The sequence below is a fragment of the Hevea brasiliensis genome, chromosome 13, assembly GCF_030052815.1.
Source record: "Hevea brasiliensis isolate MT/VB/25A 57/8 chromosome 13, ASM3005281v1, whole genome shotgun sequence".
Taxonomy (NCBI): Eukaryota; Viridiplantae; Streptophyta; class Magnoliopsida; order Malpighiales; family Euphorbiaceae; genus Hevea; species Hevea brasiliensis.
Genome location: NC_079505.1, coordinates 391,788 through 416,735, shown reverse-complemented (window position 1 = coordinate 416,735; position 24,948 = coordinate 391,788). Strand labels below are relative to the sequence as shown.

General features: G+C 27.6%; 1 pseudogene; it reads right to left on the bottom strand.

Moving 5' to 3' along the window:
- Positions 1–18,367: 18,367 nt before the first annotated feature.
- LOC110632904 (choline monooxygenase, chloroplastic-like) lies at positions 18,368–23,508 on the bottom strand (annotated as a pseudogene).
- Positions 23,509–24,948: the final 1,440 nt, after the last annotated feature.

Genomic DNA, 24,948 nt, shown 5'->3' with positions numbered 1-24,948 from the left:
CTTTGTCAGGTCAGAGAAGAGACCCAGTCCATCCACCAATACTGGTAGATGGAATATGTATGTTCAGTATTGGGGTGGAACTCTATGCAACTGGTTACCTATGAGATAGATAGAAATTGGTATAAAAACCTAGTTAGTGGCATGAAGTAAGCGAGAAGTTTATAATATCACGGAAATAAGAAGTATAGGTGCTTTAGCTCGGAGAAAGTCCTATTAAAGCTTCAATGGCCAACAGAATCAGCGATGACTTCGGGTAAGATATGTGTAAAAATAGTTATTTCAGAAGGGCACTTTACGAGACTTTGTAAAGTAGACAATACAAGACATATCCTTGCACCCCAAAGATTTGTAATATAATGGAACAGAGACAGATATTACAAGTTATTACACTAGAGTATAGAGGGAGCATAGAGGATACTAAAGATGTTAGGAAAAAGGTCAACGAGTAATAAAGGTAAGAGTTTCACTACGAATGGATGATGACAGCTAGGACACTACAGTAGAATCAGAGAGCATTAGAATGTGATTTATAGCATATGAAGAGTTTGAGCAATAAAGTGTTTTAACCGTCTCTGCATAGCTGGAGGAGTAAATGCACGCACTTGTCCTGATAACATTCTTTTCTTTATTCCCTGTTTATTCGAAAATTTGAGGACAAATTTTTCTTAAAGGGGGAAGATTGTAATAACCTTTTTTTTTAAAACATTATAATTTTTGCACTTCTATTATTATTATTATCATTATTTATTTAGTATTTATATTTGGAATTAATGATTAATTAAATAATAAAGAAATCCAACCCTATATTTTTATTTTAACTTTTTTGGTCTGGTTGAGATATTTTTAAGCTCATAATTATATTTTACTATTTTTAAACTTGAGTAAATATTATTAAAAATCTCAAATATATATATAATTATTTAGACTATACCATATGTTATAATATAAGTTTTATTTTATATATATATAATTAGAAGAGAATCTGGACGTGAAACACATCCAGATTCAAAGCACAAAGGTAATGGATTAGTAAAAAAAAAAAGAATAAAAAAAGGAGAAAAAGTCAAATTGCAACAGTGAGCAGGTCCCTCTCTCTCTCCCTAATTTCCCTCTCTCCTTTTTCTTTCTTTATTTCTTTCTCCGATCACCCACCATCCTAGCATTGGCAACGACCCTTTTAGATGATCAGCGGTGACTGGTGACCCTCCATGGACGGTCAGACGATGAAAATCCGACAAGGGAACACGAAGAGAGAGAAATGAGACCCGAAACTTCAAAAGGCCATATCTTCCTATTCCGGCAATGTTTTTCGGTGATTCAAGTTGCTAGAGACTCCTAGGAATGTGAGCTTTCAAATAGGGCCAATGGTGCTCCGTTTGGTAGCTGGAGGAGAGAGAACCGAAGAGAGAGAAAAATCATTTTTTTTTTACTTTCTGACTAGATTTATAGTGATCCGACTGTTGGATCGACGATCCGAGACCACTTATAGACTCAGGAGGAGGAGAGGGCAGATGTTGTGGGCGACCGGCGGTCGGCCATCGTGCGCGGTGGTTCCAGTGAGCTTTGGGGATGATTCAACTTCCAGAGGCTTCCTCATAAATTTTTAAAAATTTTGAGACAGATAAATTTTGGATAAGATTATTTTCCTTATTTCTCAGTCTATGGTGCTTAAATACAGTGTTTCTTAAATAGGAAAAATTGGAGACAAAATCTAAGAAAAATTTATGATGAAAGAAAAATTATTTGGAGATATTCTACGGTGTTTGTTGAATTTTTGAGTGATTATAGAATATTTTTGAAAAATATATATGGGTTTTAGTTAGATTTTTAGCATATGGGCATATAAGATTATCTGAATTTATGATATTTAAATTTTATATAATTGGTTGAAGCTTGAGAATGGAGAGTTAAATATGTAAATATTGAATTGGGTTGAATTAAGAATATGTTAACTGTTGGAAACTTATGGAATTGAATAATATTCTTGAATAAAAAATTCATAAAATATTCATGGGTGATTAGAAAATTACAATTCATTTTGCAATAGCTTTATAATCTTATTAAGGACAGCGGGGCAAAATTTTATAATTTTTAGAGCTTGTTTGAGTGGATTTTTATAAAATGTTAATTATAGGGACTAAAACGTAATTTTTCAAGTTCATGGCTATTGTCTGATTTGGAGGGTCCACGAGGGGCCATGTGATGTTGATGAGATGTGATTGTGAAAATTTGTGAATTAGAAGTATTATTTGGATCTTTTTGCAGGTTGGGTAGGTCCTAAGTATAAGGGAAACTCTGCTAGATTTTCGGCATAAATTAGGCTGTCTATTGTCTCTTTAGAGTCTTATTTTGAATTAGTATTAATAAATTTACAATATAATTATTTAGGTGATTAAGGTCAACTATTTTCCTCCACCCAGCAGCCACAATAGCTCCCGGTGTACTGTAAGTAGATATTTATTTTATTTATAATTTTAATATTATTATATTTCTGGCATGCTCATGCATCACTTATACTTATATATATGTAGTTAAATATTAGGCATACTCTGTTTTGCATTTAATCATGATGATATTACTTTGGTTGCTGTGTTTTGATAATTTAGAGCTGTGTGTATGAGTTGGTGTGTATGTGAAGTATATGGATATGGGTAGTACGGGTAAACGCGGCTGGAGCTTGACTCGCTGGGACCCGATCCTTATTATGGATAAGTCGGGGTAGGCACGACTTTGAGTTGATCTCGCTGGGCCCCGCATATAGATTCTTAAGCAAAAGTCCAGCTCAAGTTGATCTCGCTGGCAGGTCTTTGATTAAGAGAGCTGGGTAGGGAGATCAGTTCCCCATATATGTATGCGTGAGTATGGACTTGACAAGATTGCGTGAGTGCTCCAAATTATCCTTGATGTGACTTAATATGATTTGTTTGACTTGTATGAAAATGATGCATTTTATTTCTAAGGATGCATTAGAATTAGATAGTTATAGAAATTATATGTAAAATAAATATCTTACTCTATGAGTCGAATGCTCACTCTTGTTCACCCTATTTTTCAGGCTACAGGAGGAGTTTTTTGTCAGAGTAACCTGTTTTCTTCCTCGTAGGTTTAACATTAGTTATCTAATTATTTTATTATTTTCTAAATTTGAAATCTAAAACTCCGCATGTGTTAGCAGTAGTATGGACTCTATTAGGAATTGTGTTAATTTAAATTCTTGAGGTTAATAAATAAAGATTTATATGATATTTAAACAATTTATAAATGATGGTATCAGGGTTGAGAGGAGCTCCCCTGACTTCAGTTTTGGATGGTCATTGGGTTGGGTTGACCCGAATAAAAATATTTTATTTTATTTTTGTTTTATTTACATGTTGGGCCTCTGTTTTTGGGCATTGGTTATGGATTTAGGAACAGTAAGGCTTACTACGGGCCTTGGGGGCTTTATGCCAGCCTAGGTCCTAGTGTCGGTCCGGCTCATAGGATCAAGTCGCGACAACTTTAATTAGACATTATATCTTCTATTTGCATTATATAGTTTATAATTGTGATTTTTAATTTTCTTAGTATTAATTAAATTGTAACTATGGTTATAATTTTCTTTTATTATAAAGAATTAAGTACATGATATTTTAATTATAGTGGAAAATAAAAAGATTGCTTTAATATATATATATAAAGTAGAGTGGTGTTTCCAAGGAGATGACATGTGGTATTTTTTTTTGAAAAGTTTACCATGTGTTACTTTCCATACATGCTCTTCTTTATACTAAATATTATTTTTTTATTTCTCTTTTAATTATCATTATTATTTACAATACTATCTTAATATTTATGATTTTAAATTATTATTTTCTTTAAAATTTAATTTTTAAAAAATTAAGATATTTTGTAATTAATTGTAATATGTAAAAATTATTTATATTATTATTTTTATAAATTCATTTATGTAAAAATATTATTTGTTACATGTTATCCTCTATAATAATAATAATAATAATAATAATAATAATAATAATAATAATTATTATTATTATTATTATTATTTACAACTTTATTTCTATTTCCTTTGCTTTTGTCATGTGGCATTCTAAACTTTAGTGCTGTAATTTGGCGCCTACTATATAAAAATTATTATATTTAACAATTATAGTAATTAATATAAGTAATTATTGCCTTTTATATTAAGTATTTAATTTCATCTTTTATTTAATTCTAGTTTCCTTGTAAATATCTTTACTAGTACCATTATTACCATAATTTTTATGGCTAATTAATTAAAAATAGCATATATGTTTCAAAAATTTTATAAATTTCTCATTTAATGATTCTTAAATTTTTTATTATTTCATTTAATTATAAAAATTTAAGAATTTTACATCTTAAAATTAATAAAATAATTTAAAATTATAATATAAAAATTATCATATGGAATTAAATACTTTGTCCTCTCTCTTTTTTATATATTTAATAAATTTTAATTTATTTTAATTTTATTTTATTTTTATTTATTTTATTTTAACACGTATGTAATAAAAATATATTTTCAATTATATATTGAATACTATATATATATAATGAATTATGAAAAAATAAAATAAAATTTTATTTTCATAGTTATGAAAAACAAGAAATTTACATTAATATACAATTTTCATTATTTTTTTATGTTCTTTCTAGAATAGTTAATAAATAATTAATATTGACATTAATCATATTATATTGTTTTATTATTATTTAGAAAATCATATATATATATATAGCTCCCACTTCGAATTCTATTTTTTATTAATTAATTAAACAATTTCTTTAAATTATGATTAAGTTATTAATTTCTTAATTATATATATATATAAGTTATAAATTATTTAATTATTACACTTTAATACTATAATAAATAGCTATTATTATTGTTATTATTATCATTATAAATACTTGAAAAGTTCAACTTAATTAGAAATAGGAAAAATTAATGGTTAATTAGATTAATTTATTAATTTTACCTAATAAAAATATATATTAATTTTATATATATTGCATTTTTACTTTCTAATAAAGAGTAGTCCAGATTTTTATAAAACAAGTTCAAGAGGATATAAGATTTTAAATCTATCATATTTATACTAATTGGTAATTTTTAATTGAATTTATTGGTGGCTATTTTTCTATATTTCCTGAAAGTTGTAATATATAATTATTATGTAGTTTAATTTTCTAAATATAATTAACAATTATAGTAATTAATGTCTTTTATATTAAGTTTTTAATTCCATTTTTATTTAATTCTAATTTTTTTTAAATATCTTTACTATTACTATTATTACTACAATTTTTATGGTTAACTATTAAAACAGTAGATATGTTTAAAAAATTTTATAAATTTCACTTAATTTTTTTTATTATTTCATTTAATTATAAAAATTTAAGAATTATGCATCGTAAATTAATAAAATAATTTAAAATTATACTATAAAAATTATTATATGGAGTTAAATACTTTGTCCTCTCTTCTTTTTATATATTTAATAATTTTAATTTACTTTTATTTTATTTTATTTTAATTCATACTTAATAAAAACATATTTTCAATTATATATTGAATACTATATATATATAAAATGAATTGTGAAAAAATAAATAAAATTTTATTTTCATGGTTATGAAAAACAAGAAATTTACACGTTTCGATTTTCATTATTTTTTTGATATTCTTTATAGTAGAATCAATAAATAATTAATATTAATATTAATCATATTATATTATTTTATTATTATTTAGAGAATATATATATATATATATATATATATATATATATATATATATATATATATATATATATATATATATATATAAAGCTCCCACTTCGAGTTCTATTTTTTATTAATTAATTATACAATTTCTTTGAATTATAATTAAGTTATTAATTTTTTAATTATGTATATATATGTTATAAATTATTTAATTATTGCACGTTAATACTATAATAAATGGTTATTATTATTATTGTTATTATTATTATAAATACCTAAAAAATTCAATTTAATTGAATATAAGAAAAAATAAGAGCTAATTAGACTAATTTATTAATTTTACCTAATAAAAGCATATATTAATTTTATATATATTGCATTTTCACTTTCTAATAAAGTGGTAATCCAGATTTTTATAAAACAAATTCAAGAGAATATAAGATTTTAAATCTATCATATTTATACCAATTGGTAATTTTTAATTAAATTTATTAATGACTATTTTTCTATATTTCCTAAAAATTGTAATATATAATTATTATATATATATATTAGGAAGGTATTTTATGGGAAATGATGTGACACTTTCCTTAAAAAATTTACTACATATCACATTCGATAAATACACTCATTTATACTAATTATTATTTAATTTTTTATTTCTCTTTTAATTATCATTATTATTTAAAAATGCTATCTTAACATTTATAATTTAAATTATTATTTTATTTAAAATTTAATTTTAAAAATTAAGACATTTTATAATTAAATGCAATATTTATAAATTATTTATATTATTTTATAAATATTAATTATTATTTAAATTTTTTATTTCTCTTTTAATTATCATTATTATTTACAATACTATCTTAACATTTATGAGTTAAATTATTATTTTTTTATATCTGATTTTTAAAAATTAAGGCCTTTTATAATTAAATGTAATACTTAAAAATTATTTATATTATTTTTTTTGTAAATTTATTTATACAAAATATTATTTGCCACATATTACCTTCAATAATAATAATAATAATAATAATAATAATAATAATAATAATAATAATAAAAGGTCATTGATAGTCATTAGTTTGAAGAAAATTTATCATTAATTTTTAATTTCATAATTAATCATAAATACTCTCCTTTATATTAATTATTATTTAATTTTTTATTTTTCTTTTAATTATTATTATTATTTACAATATTATCTCAGCATTTATGATTTAAATTATTTTTTTAATTTATTTTTTAAAAATTAAGAATTTTGTAATTAAATACAATATGTAAAAATTATTTATATTGTTTTATAAATACTAATTATTATCATTATTTTATTTCTCGTTTAATTACTATTATTTGCAGTGCTGCCGTAACAGTTATAATTTAAATTATTATTTTTTTAATTTTGATTTTTAAAAATTAAGACATTTTATAATTAAATACAATATTTAAAAGTTATTTATATTATTTTTTTATAAATTTATTTATGCAAAAATATTATTTACCAAATGTTACCCTCTATAATAATAATAATAATAATAATAATAATAATAATAATAATAATAATAATAATAATAATAATAGTTAATTGATGGCCATTAGTTAAAAAAAATATCATTAATTTGTGATCTCATAAACAACTATCATATAATTTAATCAACTTTAAATTATTTCATATCTTTAACAAATATTTTTATTATATTGTTATATTTTTTATTATAAAATCTTTGTTAAAAATTTTGAGAGACAAAAAGTGTACTCTACATAAAAAGTTATAAAAAAAATATAGAGATTTGACTTATTTATAATTAGTATGTATTATTTTTTATGTTAATAATTTAATATTCTTTTTATTTCACTTTCCTAAAATTAATTAATACTTATTATTATTATTATTATTATTATTATTATTATTATTATTATTATTATTATTATTATAGCCAACTTATGGCCATTTAATTGAAATAGCCAATTAAATAAGAAAAATTTTACTTTTAAAAAATTAAATTTGAATGCTTTTATTGCCATTTTTCAATTAAATAATATTTAGTTATAAATTATTTTTTATTTAAATGGTTTTCATTTGTTTGTCTATATATGGTATCCTATGAGACATTTGATACACATTTAGTACTCTCCTCTCACTATGTATTTTTGTTTTATCTAAATGTGCTCGAATCTTTTTTTGATTTACATTATTTTTTATTATTTCTTCCGAGAGTTATTAGTTATCATTTTCAAAATTTATTTATTTAAATATATCTAATTAATATTTATTTAATTATTAATTTTCTAAAATTTCTTATTTAATTTGCTTAGACTTTGAATATTTTATTTCAATATAATTATATATCAAATACAATTATAATTAATATTTTGATTATCCATATTTTATTGTAATTAATTTTTAATAAAATTATTTTTAAATTTTAATTAAATAACTATATCTTAATGCATAAATTATCTCTCAACTATATTTTTATATAAAAGTAGAATTTTAAAGATAAATTGTAAATATAATTATATTGAAAATTTAATTACAAATAAAGATGATTAAGAACAATTAAAATTACAGTATTAAAATTATGAAATCGGCCTTTTGAAAAATAATATATATTTAGTATTTATTTCAATAATAAAAAATTATGACATTTTAAAATTATAACTTTTATGAAATGTATTTATTTTATATTATAAATTTATGTAAAATAATAATTATTTTTGTCAATAATTATTTTATAAAAAATATTTTAGATTAATAAAAAAAATTACATTTAGATATAGTAATTTTAAAAATAATACAATAGAATGTTATTTTTAATTAATAATAATATTATATATTTTCATTATTATTAAAATTAAATAATTCAATCCAGCAATTTAATATTTTTTTATTATATTAATAACAAAAAATATTATATTGATATATTTTTAAAATAATATTATTTTCTCATTAATATAATATATTTTTTTTGTAATTTATGAAAAATAAATATCGAATTACATAAATTATAATATAAAATTAAAAATTTCGTGAAATTTAAATTATTTATTGAATAAAATACTTTAATTACATTTTGAATGAAATAATCATGGAAATCACTATTAATATATGCATAAAAAGAATTAAATAGGTATTTTAAAAAGATTTAAATAAGTATTTTAATTAATTACATCATAAATTAATTAAAAATTTATTAATATAATAAGTAAAAATTTATTTAAATTAAATTAAATAAGAGAGAAATTTTAATTTAAAATTAATTTAATAGTAATAATTTATTTTATTTAAAATATAATTAAAAATTAAATTAAAAAATAAAAATTATAAATTACCCATGCATAACTTGGGCATAAAGCTAGTTTATAACTATGACCTTTAGTTCTCCTAATATTAATTAAATTGTAACTATTTTTATTATTTTTTTATTAAATACCTTATAGGTCTATCAATATTTATATATCACTACATATCATTAATTAAAGCTGTAAAATTATTAGGAAATAGACGCAAAATGGACAAATGCAGAAAAATATAATAGAGTGCTACTTGTCACATTGTGATAAGTCCATTTTGAGATCAACTTTATTATATCTATTATAAAGATTATTAAATGGTGTGGTGTGTTGTGATTAAATTAGAATTGAATATACAACGAATAAGTAACTTAAATTTAGATCGAAGGGTTTGAATATACAATGGAAATAAAATTTGGGCGTTGATGGCATGCCACATTTTGCCACATCATTGCTATATTAGTGCATATTTATCACATTAGTAAAAATCTAATATCGTTAGTTATTTTATTCTTTAAGTACTAATGGTGTTAAACTATAAATTCTTATGTACAAAAAAATAATCTTAAGCCCCTTTTAATAAAATGTGTAAACCATATGGTACTTAAGTATATATATATATATATATATATATATATATATATATTTTTTTTTACCGTAGGTCTCAAATGCATTAAAAGGCCCTGGGAGAATCTAACGTTGGTAAAGCAAAGGATATATTGCAGTGCGTTTTGGATTCTGACGTGGTGGACGTGGTATGATTAGGGGTTGGTAAGACAACTCTATAAATGCAGCACCCAAGCATGAAAAATGGGCAGCCATCCACCTCTTGGGTCTGTCTCTACAAAAAATTTAAGGTTTTTTTTTTATTATTTTTTAAAATTTTTTTATTATTACAGGTACTCTCTGGCTTTGGATTTTGCGATATATCTACCGCTATTCACAACTTCTATATGGTTATTTCATCAGCTTCCTTGGCAACCCAAATGTGTGTACTAATCTCTTTCCCCTATCTAATTTCTTATGCAATTTCAGTTTCTGTTTTAACAAGTTAGGCCCTTCTCAATATTTCACTTCCTGTTTTATTTTTTCGATTTAATTTCTGTTTTAATTTTATCAATTGTATACATAATAATTTTTTAAGTTATTATCAATTATAACTAAAATTAAAAGGATAACATGTGCTAAAACTCTCAAATTAATACTATAACACATAAAAATTTTGATTTGACATAACTCCACTAGATACAATAATTCATTTTAATTCATGTAAAATTTAAAAAGACTTGATGGTTTATTAATTTCTTAGGTTTGTAATTGATGATATTGCATTTTGGCATTTAGCTAAATACATTAGATTTGTTATTTTTTTTAGGCCTTTGCTGTAAATACATCAAATTTCCTATTTTTTTTATGCGTTTGCTGTAAATCTATGCCTTGTGATGCTTGAACCTTGATGTTGAATGTGATAAATGTGTCGTGAACCTTTCTGTTGCTTGCTTCTGTTTTCCTTCGGAAGATATAGACTTTGTTCATTGCTTTTGTTTCATCCCTACATGTTACTCTTTGAACTAACTATTTTTAAACAAACTCCTCCTCCCTTTTCTTTTGCACATATATATAAAACAGGACACGCGATGAAATATTATCTACTCTTCAAATATTGGCTTCCCTCGAAAAACATCTATCTTGGGAAATGAAGATGTTGATGGTCGCTCTAATCAACTATGCAATAGCAATGGCAATTGAATGTGAACGCCAAACCTATCCCAACTCAAATTACAAAACATGTGCTAGAAATATTCATCTCCTATTAGGTTATATGGCAATTGTGCTACTTGCTTTGATTCATGTTCTCACCTATGGTGTGTTACTTTTGAGTTTATGGGTCTACTTGGTTATATGAGTAGCACACAACCCATATCAAGACTTATATCTATTAGTAGGCGAAGATTTGCAACACTTAAAGAAGCTAGCTGAAGATGCAATCCAAAGGCTATATCGCAGGCAGGAGTGAGCCACTGAATCAATTGTCTAGTTAGGTATATCATTTTAGTAAACCTTATTTGTCTTTACAATTTTAGATTTTCATATAAAATGTATGATTTTAGCAATAATTTTAATGGTTTAAATATGATAGTTTAGCCCATATTAATGTACTTGAGTTGCAGAAATAATACTTAGTTGTAAAATTTTGAAAAGGTTTTCATTGCAATTTTGAAATTTATTTATGTATTTCATAATTGAACATGTTAGAATATTTGTCTATTGCATTGTTAAATCTCCCTCTCATTTGTAATTTTTGATGCAAAGAGAAATTTTGATTTATGTGTTGTTTGTAGAGGAAGAGATAGAGAGAGGGAGAGAATTTTTTATTAATGTTTTTCAACAGCATCAAGTCTAATTTTGAAATATTTAATTACAGTATCTAAGTTGTAGACATAATACAAATACTTATCTCCCTCATCAAAGCAAAATACCCATCTCATTCCCAGGATGTGTTTGAAAATAGCATTGGCTATTGAACATATACTCAAAGCTTGCAAATAAAATTGTATTGATCTTAGTCCCAAGCTTCAGATGGTTTCTTCTAGGCTTAGGACCTGCATATTTAAATGGGTAGCTTGGAACTCATATTAAGATCTTTACCATTTGCTACACTAAGCATTTGATGAGTTGAAGAGGCTTTCAGGAAGTACATTTCAATTAGTAAATAATAGTTTTAGTCATCTCCTGATGGGCTCTCTGGCAATTGTGCAGCTTGTTTGGATTCCTGTTCTCATCTTTGGGGCGTTACTTCTGAGTTTATGGGTCTACATGTTTATACGATTAACATGTAACTCATATCAAGACTTATGTCTATTACTATTCGAAGCAATACAACACTTAAAGAACCTACTTGAAGATGCAATCCACAGTTTGGAAAGGTTAGCTATAGTTGTTAGATATGGCAGGAGTGAGGGATAAATTTTGACAACCGTCCCTAAACTTATCTAGCATAACATTATAGTCCCTTAACTTAAAAATATAACATAAAACCCCTTCAACTTTTAAATTTTACACAGTAAAATCCTTCTAACCTCTAATTGTCGATTTTTCAGTTAGACGCTAGCCTAAACAGTTCTAGCGTGAAGCTTAGTCAATATTTCTCTTTTTTCTCTCAAGTTATGTGTAAATTGAATCATTTTTCTCACTGTAAACAGAATGATTTTTCAGGTGTAGAGAGAATAATTTTACAATTTAAATAAGAGAGGAGAGAGAAATGTTGACTAAGAGCATTGCGTGAGCTGTTCACATCAGTTTTTAACTGAAAAATTAGTAATTGAAAGTTAGAGGGATTTTACTGTGCAAAATTTGAAAGTTTAGGAAATTTTATGTTACGTTTTAAAGTTTAAGGACTGTAATATTACAACAATATAAGTTCATGAATAGTTATTGAAATTTACCCCCAGGAGTGAGTCACCAAATCAATTGTTTAGTTGAGTATATCATTCAAGTAAACCAGTTTTATCTTTACAATTTTAGATATCTCTATAAAATTTTGTAGACTTTTTGATAATAGTGTTCATTAAAATTTTGAAATGTATTTGTGTATTTCATGATTGAAATTGAACATGTTAGAAAATTTTATTATTGCATAGTTAAATCTCCCTCTTGCATTTGTAATCTTTGATGCAAAGAGATTTTGATTTAGGTGTTGTTTACAGAAGAAGAGATGAGGAGAGAGATTTAAAAAAAAAAAAAAATTCATTCACAGCATTAAGTCCAATTTTTAAAATATTTTATTAATTTCAATAAAAAAATAAAATAAAAGTACACAGAGCAAGCTTGAGCCAGCAGCAAAACAAAATGAGATAAAAAGTCAAAACAAAGCACACACTGGATCCAAGAGAAGATAAAGTAATCAATGACAAGATAACAGCAAAGGTAACAAAACTCAACCCCAAAACTGAAAGACATAGCAGATGTATCTTAACTTCCTCAAGAAAAAAGGTTGGCTTAGCCTGAAAAAACAGCAGCCACGATGTGATTCTCCTTAAGAAAAGGAAAAATACATTGGACCTTGAACAATTGAACCAGCAAGAAGCAAGAACACTTCCCAAAGTGAACAGGAGTGAAATGTACAGCAAACATTCAAGCTCACCTCAAATCAGAACTAGATATTCTAGCAAACATGTCCCAACAAAGAAGAAATAGAGTAAATAAAATTGAGGAAACTTGAGGAAAAGAATCACCACTCACCATTGAGTAAAAAAAAAAAAAAATTCCACAACCAATTTTACTACTCTAACACCAAGTAGAAGACTCAGATGTAACACATCAATAATACCTTAAACAAGTCGATTCCAACACCTTGAGAATCAAAATAGAAAAAAAGACCAATGGCACCCAATGACAGAGCAAATCAAATTGTGGCACTAGAGAGATGAACCTGACCAGATTTAATCTTATTTAAGAAAAATAACAACGTTGCCTCATCCGATTCAGAATTTGTCAAACCCAGCTGCTTCCCAATCTCCAACATAGCTGCTTCAGAATTTACATCCAAAGCTGCATCATCTCGAGAAGTTTGGTCCTTTGCATGCCTAAGAATAACTCCATAGATGTCACTCTTGTCTGGTTATTCAGTCACATAATTTCCATATTCGGTTTGAGGGAGACATCAATAGAACTACTTCCACCCTTTCAATTGGTCCTACCCACTTTAATTTGTTTCTTTCCCTTCTTGCCTCCCTTGTTTAATTTGGGTGAGAAATCTAGCAAATTAAAGAGAAGCTTACTCTTGCCCCGCTGCTTGAGGATTCTAGAGGCTCAAGTTTTGAAAAGAAGCATACCTTGGTTTTCATTAGTTGAAATGGATGTTGGTAAGAGAGGCTCACCTGAAATTTTATGTCTAGATATTCTTTATGATTTGGGCTGTTATAAGGGATGAGATCCGAGTTTTGATTTTCTTGTAGAAGCCCGTTATATTGTGAAAGTTCGTTAGCCCATGGGCTCCTTATAGTAACCCAACCATGACTCTCGAACTCACAACCTTCCAAATTAAGGGGAGGTGGAAGAGAGAGAGCCTCATAATTGTTATGGTTCTTCAGAAGCTCAAGTAAGATACCAAGTAAGGCATCAGGAGAGACACCATCATACTAGTTACAGATAGGATGAAGGCCATGCAGCAGCTCTCCACTCTTGGAATCCTCAAAACTGTCTCCCTTTAATAAGGAATGAGATAACTCGGCGTCACTCACTTGGTGACTCGGAATATCATACTCGTTCTTCTTGAGTATTGCCATTGATGAAATTTGTTTCAGGGAATGAACTCTCACTCGAGGAACTCACCATTGGTGACATAGGCAGAACTTTAGAGGTGATGAGGGCTTCATCGTAATTGTCTTCAATAGCCGTCATAGAAAATTTAGTTTCCTACATTAATTGCTATGATTTTGTAAATGAAATTCAGAGATGAGGTTGATATAAGCACTCTTGAAATATCTAGTTTATGCTTAATGTGCTTTTGTATGTAAAATCACTAAGAAAGGAGCAAATCCATGAAAAGAACTGTGTGCGCCAAAGCGATAACGGTATTCTTTGCAATTGAATCCAAACAAACATACTGGGTGTTTTTCACTCCAAGGGCAGATTGACTTGAACCATTGGTTAACCAATCTTTGCCATTTCCAATGAAGTTCGACATTTCATCCTTGCTCCCAAATGTGAGAAGGATTGATTGAATAATAGTATAAACATGGTCTGATGATGCACCATCCCCCAAAGCATTAAAAGTCGAGGGTTTTGCGTTAACTACAACCCCTCGCAAATGAATCTCAATGCCATCCCTTACAACATTTTTTCCCTTCCTTTCCTTCTCTATCATTGCAAGTTCAGTGAAGGCCAAACTGGTGATAGGGAAGGAGTTAATTTGAATGGAGTGGTACTGTCCCAAAGTAATCACTTTAAATATCTAGGCTCAGTCCTTCAAGTAGATGGGGGATGTGAGGAGGATGTTAGTCATAGGATTAAAGCCGGATGGTTGAAGTGGAGACGTGCCACGGGAGTTTTATGTGATCGTAAAATTCCCAATAAGTTGAAAGGAAAATTTTACCGCACAGCCATACGACCGGCTATGTTATATTGTAGTGAGTGTTGGGCACTAAAAGAGTCGTATGCGTCTAAGATAAGAGTTGCAGAGATGAGAATGTTAAGGTGGATGAGTGGCCATACTAGACTAGATAAAGTCCGTAATGAGAGTATTAGAGAAAAGGTAGGAGTGGTGCCAATTGAAGATAAGTTGAGAGAAGGGAGATTGAGATGATTTGGTCATGTGAAGCGTAGACATACGGAGGCTCCAGTTAGACAAATAGAGCACATTAGGTTAGAGGATAGAAAGAAAAAAATGGGTAGACCTAAATTGACTTGGAGGAGAGTAGTACAACATAACCTAGAAGCATTACACATTTCTGAGGATTTAACCCAAAATCGTTTAGAGTGGAGAAAGCGAATCCATATAGCCGACCCCAAATCTTTGGGATAAAGGCTTAGTTGAGTTGAATTGAGTTGAGTTGAGTTTTCCTTCTCTATCATTGTGGTATTAGGCCTGTAGAGGAATTTTTATTCAGTTTTCTTGATCTCTGGAGGCTTGCAGTTTCTTTGATACAGTGAAGGAAATGCTCTCAATTTGTAGAGGCCTATCCAAATGTTGTTCAAATACTTTAGAATCTTAACGATGCGGAAAGTTTCCTCTCTTTTAAATGACTCTCAATAGAAAGTGTTTTAATTATACAGCAACATAAAATTGCAGGATACAAAGACTTATATTGAGCCGGTTTGCAACAAAAACTAACAAGCAATGTGATTGTTAGAACAAATTAGTCTTAAAACTCTTCATTGACATTATCTGCATATAAATTTTGAGATCTCTTTTTAACTTTTTAAATGATCTGATCTCAATAATTTTATAGTATGAAAATATTTATAGGTTTTAGATATTGATGCAGATTCAATATCTGATAGAGTTTAATGACAAAAAAATATTCGTATAACCGACTCCAATTAATTTAGAATTAAGATTTAGTTATTATTTATTTGTATTTATAGTTTGAGGTTGCTCTTGAATTTGTCACATTGTATTAGACTCCAACTCATTTTCTTTGTCATATAACTCTTCATAATCTCTCAAGTCTTGGAATTCTTTACAGGGCTTGCATTTCTAACACCGATCAAAGTTACTTTAGCTCTTTCAATGGACTAGGTCCAGCCTACGAAAAATAAGGATTGCCATCAAAAATTGTCTTGAAAATTTAGGAATTGGGGCTAGATTTAGAGCCTTACCAAATCCTTGTTTGGCTTTGGCTTATAATAGATGGGCTAATTAAAAAATATTGGAAAAATTATTATTTAATTTTTTCATTTTAACAAATTTGACAACTTAGTTTTTTTTTTTTTTAAATATATTAATTAGTCATTATATTTTTGTTCCGTCTACTCTTTAGTCCCTTTTTGTAGTTTAAATCAGGTTTTTTGTCAATCAATGTATTTAAAAGAGAGAAATTACTATTACAAGAACTAAAAAGTTCAACACTTATAAAAAAGAGTGACTATATAATTGTGTTTTTAAAATTATAAAGACTAAATAAAATTTAAACTAATACCTAAAATGTTCAGAGGACTAAAGAATAAACAAAACAAAAATATAGAGATTAATCCTAAAGACTATTGTGTAAAATCTTTTTGATAGAAGGAAGCTAATTGAAAATCCTATTGTCTACGTGCTATGTGGCTTCTTTTAATAATATATTGGTTTAACTTTGCTTTGAACTTTAAACTCTTTAACTTTTTGGCATCATTGGTTCAATAATAAGACCAGGTTTAAAAACTATATTTTGAATTAAAAATGTTTGTGGGTAGTGGGTTATGTGACGTGAGATTGTCAAACTTATAGATCTTATTTTATGTACCCTAATCAAGATTATTATTTGATTAATTAATTTTTATATTTAGAAAATATTTGGATGTTAAAATCAACTCTTTTAGCTTAAAATTTTATGTGGAATTGGTGTAAAGAATCAGATATGATGCTTTTCTGTAATGGAAATAGAAAAAGGGTGGGTTCAAAACTTTTGTTGTTCTGTTGCTCTACATCAGAAAATTTGTAGAAATAACTCCTAACAAATTACTTGTGCATTTGAACTACTCTTAGATTTTAAAATTAACAAGTGAATTATCATTCCATATGATTTTCTTCCATTCCTACCCACATGAAATGGTCGGAGCTTTATTTAGTTTGTAGAATTAATTGTAGAATTAAATAACATGGAAATTAAATATAATATATTAGCTATCATTCACTAAATTTGTAATTCAGAAGAATATATATTCTATACAATGGCAATGTTTTTTTTTTAACAGTAGAAAGATAATAATTATTCCATTTAAAAGTTTTCATAAAAATATTAAAATAATGAAATAGCTATTTCTTGATATTATTCCCATCTTTTCATATACTATTTCACAAACCAAACAAAGCATAGTGAAACAATTTATCTACATATCCAACTAATGATTAGGCCTTGTTCGGGAATATTAATTGTTTTAATACTTGTTAGCTATTTTAGTAGCTATCAGTTGTTTTACTAATTGTTAGATATTAATGGCTAGCTATTTATATATTGATTTAAAGCAGAAGTATTTGGTCAAAATAATTGTTAAATTAAATGTTAAATATAAAAATAGTTGTATCATCTTATTATTGACCCTAGTCAAAACGATCACTCAACCTTTGAAATATAGAAGTTAACTTTTCATGAACCACTCCCTCAACTTCTAAAAGCTAGTATTAATACTATGCCACTGAACAATATAAATAAGAAAGGAGTCAAAGTACTAAATGTTACTTTAAAAACTATTACCAAACAGGACCTTAATGTAACCAAACTACATAGAGCATGAAAGATGCTACAAATTAGGGATCTCTAGATTTTTATTCTAATCAAATTGAACTAGATTAATTCAAATTCTGTCTTTTTTTTAATTATTAATATTGGTTTAATTCATTTTTTTAAGAAGTTTTAGTTGTTCAATTTGGTCTAATTTGTTTAATCAAAAAATCAAACTAAGTGAACCAACTAAAATTTAAAACCCATAAGTGAGCTTAAACCTTAAGTGTAGCCCCATGTTTGCCCAGCCACAATAGGCCTTGTCGTAGTGTTAAGTCTCCATCTTCAATTGAATCAATTGTTCTACTCTATAGACTTGTATTTGCCGCCCTCACCCACCCTCGTCCCTTGCCCTTGACTCTTTGTCTACATCCAATTGCCTCATTCCCTCCCTATCAACTGTCTAACTGCTTCCCTCACCCTCGATCTATCTGTCTCACCTTGTCCCTCACTGTCTCTATCTGTCTCACCAACACTCAGCCTCTCTTACCCTCGCTCTCTACCTCACCCCTGCCTTTTGCTCCTTGTCTCGTTGACATCGTCTAGCCTCTCTCTCTCTCTCTCTCTCAACGATTCCTTTGTCATTTGGTCTAGGTTTCAGTGGTTTGTGATTATTGGGTTTTGTTCAACTATTGACAAACCCATTGAAACTTTTGTGATTTTTGGGTTCGATTAAAAAAATGATGAATTAAACCGAATTAAACCAATTTAATTCAATTTGATTCAATTCTTCTACCTATTTTCATTTCATAAGATTTTGATACAGATCGATTGGGTTTGGTTTGGAACCAAAAAAATCGATTGCACACCCTACTTGCAATTATTTTGATTGTCTTCATCTTATATAGTATCAACAATAAAATCGATGGGGAATTCAAATCGCTTGTATAAAACCAAGTACCAAGAACTTGATGTATTTGATATTTCATGCACAAAAAGTGGGGGGATTGAGTACTTGAAGATCTTGCCTAATCTTGTGAGTGCATGACTGTACTTCATACTGAATTAACCAAACCTTGAACCCATGAAACTTGTGATTAAGGCATCAAGACACTCACATTTTAATATTATCCTGAAGCAATTGGTGGAAATGATGCGTAGCTTTCGCAACTGTGGGAGCATATCTACCACTACAATATGCTGGAGATTCAAGCCCCCTCTGAACGCCTTCACAAAGCGTAATATCCTCTATCTGCAAATCATGTAAGAAACCTAAAAGATCTGCAACATAGCCAGTAATTTTACAAGAAAGAACTGTAGTCTATCTGTACCTGTACTCTTTCACTATCTGCTAGACTCCTTTTAATGAAAGCTTTGTCATCCTAAGGACACATATTAATACAGATATCATTAGAATGGATTCTTGTTAATTACATTCAGTAATTAATAGCACACATGCCAACAAATCAAGAGATAATAACTTTGATCAAGAGATAATAACTTTGTCCTTGGCAAATGAAAAACAAATATTTAATCCATGCTAGGTTGAACATAGAACATCGTTGAATACTTATTTTTTGACAAATAAAACAAGGGGAAAAATCCATAAAATGCCCTTCTCTACGAGAAATTATATAATAAAGCGGTTATTCCATGTTAGCATTTGACCTGAAATGGCAACCCAATAGTAGTTAGACATATGCGCAAATGTAGTTACTATTTTTTAATAAAAAAAAATTGTAATGTGGTTAAAAATTTTTGGGACCCAACCATGTATACATGTAAACCTATCCATGTATACATGCCCATTCATTATTGGGTTGCCATTCTATGCAGGATCCTAGATGGAACAACCGCTTCTCTGTATAATTACTTCTTCTCTACAGCAGAAGTGACAACAATTTGAGCATGTGTTATTGGTTAAAACCAAAGCAACTACTCAGTTTAGCATCTATGAGAGAGAGAGAGAGAGAGAGAGAGGTAGTCACAATATTTATAGATCTTAAATATTACACAGTGCAGAATTAGTAAACTTGAGATGGTACCTTGTGATAAGCTTCAATAAAGTAGTCAAATATCACTTGGCATTTCATGGGTCCGAGAGGGAAGCACAGGGTCAGTGTCCATCCAAGGTCCATATCTGTAAAACCCAGAAATGGTTCAGCATACAAAAGAATGGGAACAACAAATAAACCAGTCATTATTACAACTTCCACCCAATTATGTACCTGTTAATCATGAAATTAGGATAAACGAAAGCATATAAAGCTTTTGATCCAAGCCGACCAAAATCATCTTCACTTCTAGTTGAGCCACCTTCACATCTTTGGATACTGACCTTTTCGTATATCTATCTCAAAAAAAGTAGTAATTTAGGTGGCACTTACAATGAAATTATAAAAAAAATAATATATATGATGCTTTTATGTAATAAATTGGGTTAATTTCAATAAAAGTCATTTTGTCACTGAATTTCAATTTGTATTAGCAAAATTGCTCAAACCTTGATTTTGATTCAATAAGATTGCTTCTACTAAATTTTTGTAGACATTTAGCCAAATTATTTATGTGATGATAAAATATAATAGCTCTGAGCTTACAAAAATATATTTGAAAATTTTTACTTGGTTATCATGTACAAAAATATTATTTATATTTTATCAAAATCTAGCACTGATGAATTTATCAAATCAACTTAAATTTGGGTGATCTGTATCATACAAATTGAAATTCAGTGACAATGTTGAAATTGGAGATAAGTTCAATGACCATGAGCGAAAGTCATGGCAGTCTTCTAGATCTATCATAATCAAATGCTACAATTGATAAAACAAAAACAAAATGTTCAAGAATGACAAGGAAGCACGAGATGCGTACTATGGTGGAGTAAGAATCAAGCTTCAAACCAGATGCCAAAGCTTTATGTGCACATGGGACATGGTAGCCACCATCTAAGTAGTTGTCGCAAAACACCTGAAAGGAGGAAGGGGAATCAGCAGTCCATGAAATTAAATTATACAGTGCAATTAATGGATATTAATTTCAGTGTCTTAAGTCTACTGTAGAGTTAGCTCATTGCCAAGGACAAGGAATAGATGAATTAATTCACTGCAAGAAAACATAAAGGGAACTGGAAGGGCCCATATTCACCTTGCATAAAGGGTTTCCTGTCTAAAATTATTTTTATTAAAATCTGATGCTGAAATTCAGTACACTTATATTTAAGCATCTTACCTTCCAGTTACATTCAATATTATGCACGTCTACAAACATAACTCAAAGGAGAATCAACTCCATTGGTTTCCAGTGTATCAGAACAGCTACCAAGCCATTCATTTTCCACCATATTGCCATCAACTTCCTGATGAGTTGAATTCACTCTGACCTCACTGAGAAGAACTAATGGCCCCCAAGTAGCTACATTTAGTGGAGTAAGCCCAAACTCCTATTCTCCAAGGCAAGATAAATTAACTAAATTATCCAATGATTCTAAAATTGCCATACATTAATGGAAATTGATTACTACTATAACATTTTGGCATACAATTACATTGAAATTTTGCATCCCTGTTATTCTTGTTGCTTTAAGAAGTGCTCCATCTAAACCAAAAGTCCAAGCCTGCATAAAAAGAATGGACACACATTAAAACCCTGAAATAGCTTATTATAAGAATAGTAATGCTAAACTTCAGTATATTTATATGCAAAGTGAACTCAATTCCTTCAGTTATGAAGTTATGGTTTAAGGGGGTGGGGTTGGGGAATGAAATGAAAAGAACACGAGATGTTACCCATGGTAACTTCTTAAATTCTTAAATTCGAGAGACATGAAAGGTTGTAAACAGTCATATACCATGCGCTAGACTGCTAGTGAATAATGTAAAGCTTGGCTGGAGGAAAAGAAAATGTATGATAGAAAATGGATCAAGAAAAAAACCAAATACCACAGTAGCACAGCCTAACATTGCTCCCACCAGTTAGATGATGTAGCAGTTGAGGTTAGAATTCATCAATCCAATTCAACTACATAAGCAACATTAGAAAATTTAGCAACTAAACAGTGTTCTAAAAGTTGTTCCTAATCTAAGATGAACCATGATGTTTTGGCAATGATCATATATATATATATATATATATATATATATATATATATATATATATATATATATATATTTTCCCTAGTACAATTGGAAAAATGGAAGGAGCAAGACATATGACATGTCACAAGCCTTTTCCACCGAATGCATCTCTCCACAATATGAGGTCTTGTAACCCATGTATCCTGATCGTTAAACTTTGAACATCATTTACTTATGATATGAATTTGCCATATACTCATTATTAACAACATGGTGAATCACAAAGCATTATTGCAAGATATATATATATATATATATATATATATATATATATATATATATATATATATTAAGCTGAACCTATACTATTCTTTGTCTACAATCAAGATTAAAAAAAAAATGCAAGAAAAGGGGCTGAGCGAATTCCACAATGTTTGCATGAAGCAGCACGAGTAAACTCCCATGGTAAGGGCATGCAAAGCAAGGCTTTTTCCCACTTCCTCATGCAAGAAGAGAGCCAAGATGGCGGCACACATTGTGAAAAGCATGAACCTTGCCATCATCATCTCTACACACAAGAAATTATACATTTCCAATTCTGCCAAAGCAGATCCTCTATTAGGTTCTAAGAAAAAAGGGGACAAAGATATGTTGAAATGCATACAAATGGAAGTCATATTCAAGCGTTTCCCTTTCTTCTTCTAAGAACCGAATGGAGCCCGAATGATTAGCAACATTCAGATGTAAGCATACTGAAAGAAAGCAAGAAAAATTAAAAAAAAAATAAAAAGAACTAATTTTTCTACCTATATAAATGTACCTTCCAGTGAAAAAGTCACGAGGATCCTTTATCAGTTGAGTGTATCCTGAAATTCAATATACAACCCAAAAATTGGTAACTAAGATTCCACTTCCCCTGTGTTATGATATGTTTGATGTATGCTAATCGCTAGGAGTTGAAGACTCTATGCATAATGAAAATACAAGGCAAACCCAATCAAGATTTGAATTGAATTTAGTCTTAAATTGCCTTATTTGATAAAATCATAACAAATTATCAAATTCCTTGTGTTATTACATGTTCTAAGCAACTTGAGACTCTTTTCCAAAAAAAAAAAAAAAGGAACTAACCAACAGCCTGCCATCCTCCATAGAAGACACGATGGAGCTCATAATCGTAAAATGAAGGGTCGGTGTACCAGGAGCTGGGTGGAGTCAGGGCTTTCTCTATAGGAATGCGAGGGTCAAATTCATCGACGAGTTTCTGACAATGAGTATGGAGAGAGCTTGGATTGTGAAGAACACAGCATAAGACCTTGAAGGGCCGATTTTGAGCGAGAATTGGAGTATGAGTTTTAGGTTGAAGCCTGCGACTGGTGATGAGCTTCAAAGGGATCACTCCAGTGGCGATGGCCATTGTCTTCGCTACGACGGTTGCTTCAAAGCAAACGACATCGACATTCCAGTGTACTCTTGTGTCTTTCAGTTCTGGTTTTGGCGTTCCTCTGCCTGCCAAAGAATCTCCCTTTTTTTTTTTTAATCGATGATGCCACCCTTTTACAATCTTTTTCTAATTTTTTTATTTAATTAAAATTTAAAAATAATATTATTAAATCAAAATTCATTAATTTTTTTTAATTTTTATATTTTTTTTTCATGAATCATCCAAATAAAGTATTACACTGGATAAATTTTAGGAGGGGATGGAAAATAAAAATGCAAAATTTTTTTTATTTTTTATTTTTTTTCTTTGTATTTGGATAAGTGAAAAATAAAATAGAGAAAGTAAAAAGGTTGACACCAAAGCCTACCTTTTTTTTCTTTTCTTATTTTTTCTTTAATTTAAAAAAAATAATTAGAAAAAAATAAAATTTATTTTTATTCTCCTATTTATTTTTCTTCTATTATCTAAATAATGAAAAAAAAATTTTAAAATTATTTTTTCTTACTTATTTTTTTTTGTTCTTCCTTTTTCACCTATCTAAATACGGTGTTAGAGTCTAAGTCTGTTTTGTTTTATAGATAGAAAAACTAATAAAAGAAGAATAATTGAAATCATAAAAAAAATAAAATTTTTAAGAAAAAAAATTATTATTTTTTTAATAAATTTTTCAAAAAGAAAGGAAATAAAATGATTAGACCATTTGAAAAGCTAATCCCACAGGCCTGTCTCATATGCCATTTGAAAATTTCAATCCAAGAGTTAAACGAGATTAGCCCCTTCTCACGCAATAATAAAGACTTGCACCTTGTTTTGTTTAATTTTAAAATACTAAATTTTGTAAAATTCAATTAAATTATTTATTTTTTATATTTAATTTAAAAAAATTAAATTTAAATTATATATATATATATATATATATATATATATATATATATATATATATATATATATATAAATAAGATAAAAAGTTAACGTTAATATTTATTGATATATATGAGACTTGGCAAAAAAGTTACCTATTTAAATTAATTTTATTTAAAAATATAAAATATTTAGAATTTAAATGGTATAAAATATTTAAATTTTTATTTTAACTACTTTATTACCTTCTTTTAATCATTAGTTATAAAAAATATTTAAAATTTAAAAAATAAAAAGTATTTATTGAAAAAATATGTCATGATTTGTTTATTTAATCATTCAAAATATTTCTTTTTAATTATTAGTTATATAAAATACTTAAATTTAAAATATTAGATAAAAATTCTAATCAATTTGAGAGAATTGAGATTTAGAATATAAAGTATATATATATATATATATATATATATATATATATATATATATATATATATATATATATATATACACACATTTTTTGAGAATATGTAGATATATATATATATATATATATATATATATATATATATATATATATATAAAGTGAAAGCATATAAATAAATCAACAAAATTATGTCATCTGTTTAAGTTGATTTTACTTAAAAATATA